This window comes from Dendrobates tinctorius, unplaced genomic scaffold (genome assembly GCF_039654945.1).
Source record: "Dendrobates tinctorius isolate UK_male_01 unplaced genomic scaffold, ASM3965494v1 ptg000304l, whole genome shotgun sequence".
NCBI classification, from domain to species: domain Eukaryota; kingdom Metazoa; phylum Chordata; class Amphibia; order Anura; family Dendrobatidae; genus Dendrobates; species Dendrobates tinctorius.
The window spans coordinates 288,465-293,507 of NW_027361971.1; positions in this window are offsets into that span (position 1 = coordinate 288,465).

Consider the following 5,043-nt stretch of genomic DNA (forward strand, 5'->3'; position numbering starts at 1 on the left):
CAGGCCCCGCCTCTTCCGGTGTCTGCACCAATCATTGCTCAGGACTGGGAGCAGCGCTTCCTGTGTTCAGTAGCAGTGTGTGGGGCAGCGCTGGCGGGCCTTACCTGTTGCACGGGGCTTATTGCGCATGCGCCCTGCATCCGCCCAACTGCCGGGGATTCGGAGAACGTAACCTAGCGCTCAGGTGCATGCCGTGTGCAGCAGAACAGCGACGGGAGCGCAGCGTCTTCTCGGCTTCACAGTGTGCTTTTAGTCGGGTGTTTTTTGCAGCGTTTGCCCCCATGACCTTGTAGTGTTGGCAGGGAAGGCCCTGTTACACACGCTTTTCATGCAGTTGTAGTTCTATGTGGTCAGTTGCAGAGCTAATGAAAATGCAGCAAAAGCGGTGAAGACTTGCCATCCGCCACAGGCTTACTGTAGGGTCGCTGCTTTCTTTCCGCATGGAAGCAACACGCTACATGTGAACACGGCCTTACAATGGATAACCATACATGATGGACCCCGCACTCTAAAACCGCCTGTGCTGTTTATGTGGTTTTGCCTGTAAAAGAAAATGCTCATTAATGGAAATGTAGAGCTGTTGCCATAGCAACTAGTAAGGTTACTATTTCATTGACGTGGGCCTTGGGTGTCGCTCTCCCCTCTTGTTTTTAATGATATCTATTTGTGTGATTTTACCTTTGAGTAATCCTAATACAATTATTATATGGGTAAGCTAGCTCTGGCCTTCATTTTGGTTTTTCTATGGTAATTTTTGGATGCGCTTTCTTCCATTTATGCCCTTTTTCTTAGGTCTATTTCATTTTCTAATCAGAGTCTTGAATAGCAAGAAACCTGCTGCTCTGGAACGTGCTCCAAAATCACAGCACATCACAAAAAGACCCCCACAAACACCACAGGACAGACCACCCTAACGCAGGGGGAAACCTGACTGTTAAGGGCTCGTTTGGGAGAAAAACAGACGAGAAAATCAATCTGATAAAAAATTGGATTGCACTTGGACCAGTGTTATTCAGTGGGTTCCATCTGCTATGGAGCCCTGTATGGAAAGGTTTAGGGGAAACTCAAAAGATTTCACACTTCTACCAGTTTTGGTCAAATCAGGGAGTCGATCGATCGGAGACAAGAGCACACAAGCAAGGGCTGTCGGATCTCAGAAGCCCAGTCACAAGTCTTTATTACAACCACAGAGAGAAGAGAAATAGGAATGGCTTTACATTACCTAAGACAGAAGCTATATTAATTGGAAATAACAAGAGTCATAAATTAGTACAGAAGATTACTATGAATTCCGCAGAAGTCCTTGACTAGCTCTGTTCAGTTAACTAGACCTTCAAAAACAAAAAGCTAATATCAGGTACAACACGCTGTGTTACTGCTTTTAAGGGTATGTTTCCACGTAACGTATGTTTTCAGGATTTGCTGCGGATTGAATTCTGCGTACAGCCGCAGCGTCCAGATGTTACAGCATAGTGGAGGGGATTTTATGAAATCCCATATCCACTATGCGCGCAGGGACGCAGGTGACACACCCGAAATTATGGACATGCGGCGAGTCTTTCCAGACCACAGCATGTCTATTTATCTTGCGGAGATGCTCCGTCTACGCAGATAACCCAGTCTATGGATAGGATGCAGTGATTCCGCATGTGTTCAATGAGCACATGCGGAATCACCACGTGTACAACAGGGGGCGGCGCTTTGGGCGGAGCAGGGTACAGGGCTGTGGAGTCGGTAAGTCACAGTTGCGACTCCGACTCCTGGATTTTATCAGGCTCCGACTCCGACTCCGACTCCTTCATAAATGGCCAATTCATAACAACAAATTTACTGTTGTAAAATATTAAATATCGTGCTTATTCAGTTTCTCACCATCATAAAAGTAATCAGACCAATTAGAGCAAAAACTACATTTATTAGAATATAGCAAATAACTTTTATAAACTTTTCTAAACTGTAAGTAAATATGCAATAAACACTTATGCAGTTAATAAGAAGAAATCTATAAATTTGTCCTCAGAAAAAGTATTGCCTCTGTCAGATCCTCCTTCATGGATGCCCTCAAATCTGATCTAATTATTTTGAGAGCAGAGAACAACCTCTCTACACTAACTTGTGTTGGTGGCAAAGCAGTAACCACTCGGGCAACATCTCTGACAATGTCAGGATACAGAGGAATCGCTTGTTGCACTGTTATTTTTGATGAACAGTCAAATTTCTCAATTTCTTTTAGTGCACATGAAAAATTCTGCTGAAATGTACTGGCTGTGTTCCTTGATGGGGATGACTCTTCTTCTATGCGGGAACGCTTTGCACGGTCCTTGTGATCCAAATATTTTTCGAAATTAAATTCTTCATCAGTTGATGATGAGGGTGAAGATGTGGCAGGACGACCAAATTCTTCTTGTTCCTCCTGACTGTTCTGCAACCCTTTCATCCTTACTGCTATTTCAAACAGAGCTTCTTTTCCTTTACTTAGCTGTTGATCATCTAGAAGAATCCGATGCATTGGGTCTACATAAACAGCTGCCAAAAGAATGTTATTTTGTAATAGTAGCTCCTCTCTCCGTTTCATTGATGTAGCAATGCCACTTGCAATTAACCCTCCTCTTTGGGACAGGCGAAACATAAGATTCTTCCACTCCTTTAAGAAAATACCTGGAGTTAAGTCCTCTGCTTGTAATTTTTTAGTCACTGTAAATGGGTGCTCTAGCAATTTTTCCAGCTCAGTCACCTGATTCCACTGACTTTCATTTAGCGTCAGTTGAGGGTTAGCCATGTCTACAAGACAGGTTTTCAGTTCAACCAAGCGCTGAATCATTAAGTAAGTACTGCCCCATCGTGTGGCTTGATCAATAATTGCCCCTTTTCCAGCACGTCTCTTCAAAATTGAGTCAACTTTAGGGGTTCTGGCAAAAGTAGCCAATTTTCTCACCTTGCCATTCAGTGCAGCAGCATGTCCTTCTTGCAGACTGTCTCTTATAGCCAGCTGTAGCGTATGCACAACACAGCGCATGTGATGAATGAAAGAACATATTGACACAGTTTCAACAAGATCATCTAAACTATCATGTTGCTGTTCATCTGAAGCAACTTCAGTTTACTCCTCAGTTACAATACTGTGTTCCTCTATTTCAAACATTTCTGTGTCTGTGGACCCAGAATGTTCTTCTAGCTGCTGGTCACCATCATTACTCTCATTCATTAGCTTAATAGTACTTATCATATTTGAAGCATTGTCAGTTACGACAGAAAGAACTTGCTCTTTTTTAAGTTCATAGTCTTGCAGAACCTTTTCCACCAAGACCTGGAGAAACTCACTGGTGTGATGAGCTTTGGTGTCTTTTACTGCCAATGTCTTGGTAACTATTTCATTTTTGTCACAAACAAATCGGACATTGATGGCAAAATAGTTCACTCTGTGACGTGTGCAGGCATCCATTTTAAGAAACAGAAAGCGTCCCTTGAGAGTTTTTTAAGTTCTTCCTTTTGTTTAAAAGCTTCTTCGATTACTAATTTTCTAATACTCTCTCTCTCCAGAGAAACACCAAGCTTGCGGGCCATTTCCCCATTCAGACACATAAAAGCTGGTCGTGAAAATAATGAAATAGGCACACTATCCTTTACAACAAGCTCTATGATCTGTTTTTTAAATGTATCTACTGTCATTGTCACAGTAACTTTGTCACTGACAAAATATCTTGCAACTGATGGCTGCAAAGTTCTCTGCTCCTTTGTTTGGCTGGAAGAGCTGGGCACTGGTTCATTGGTTTGGATGCAGTCTTTCTCATCCACTGCTTTCAGTACTTCTGGATGAAAGCGCTGTAAATGTCTCTTTAGATTAGAAGCTCTGGTAGGAGCATTTTTATCTTTGCCTGAATATGCACTCATCTTGGCTTCACAGCATTTGTTTTCGTCTGGATCATTTGTCATACACTGACAGACATAATGTTTTCTATCTTGAGTGATGGTGAAATGTTCAAATACAGCTGATTTAATGTGATGCTTCTTTGACATTCTCAGGTTTTTAATTCTGCATTCACAATCCAAATGACAATTGTTTTTCCTAAAAACAATTGTACAAAATTATTGCCAGGTCGTACAACTGATATAGTGGTCAGTAATACTGTTATTATTCCTCATGTACTCACAGTTAACTGATGCAAAGTTTGTTGAAAGGATAATACTTCTTACAGTCTTCCTCTTCTGAGTAGCAGGCAGCTGTGAGATGCTTGGAAGACGCACACCTAGTATGATCTAGTCTAGAGGAGGAGCTTTACTACTAAGAATTTGCAACACATTTTCACTTTCAGTTTCATACATTGTAAGTAGGGGGGTTGGGGCAGCATGAGGTTAACCAAGTATAAGATTAGATAAGGGCAGTGGAGAACAGTGACACACAAGAAGTAAGAAATGTCTCTATCTCCAGCAGAACTGCTTATCACTGTTGTTCATAGTTTGATAGAACATATATATTTGAGTAACATTTATAAAATTCATATGAAAGTTCAATTATGAAATATTATTACATTTTTTTTAAAGCTGGAGTCGGTACATTTCTACCGACTCCAACTCCGACTCCAACCAAAACTAACTCCGACTCCACAGCCCTGGCAGGGTATCCGCTGCATCAAAAGCGCTGCAAGTATACAGTATGGAAACATACCCTAAAGATATTAACCCCTTTACCCCCAAGGGTGGTTTGCACGTTAATGACCCGGCCAATTTTTACAATTCTGACCACTGTCCCTTTATGAGGTAATAACTCTGGAACACTTCCATGGATCCCAGGGACTGAGACTGTTTTTTCGTGACATATTGTACTTCATGTTAGTGGTAAAATTTCTTTGATATAACTTGCGTTTATTTGTAAAAAAATGGAAATTTTTGCAAAAATTTAGAAAATTTTGCAATTTTCCAAATTTGAATTTTCATGTCCTTAAATCACAGAGATATGTCACATAAAATACTTAATAAGTAACATTTCCCACATGTTTTCTTTACATCAGCACAATTTTGGAACCAACTTTTTTTTGTTAGGAA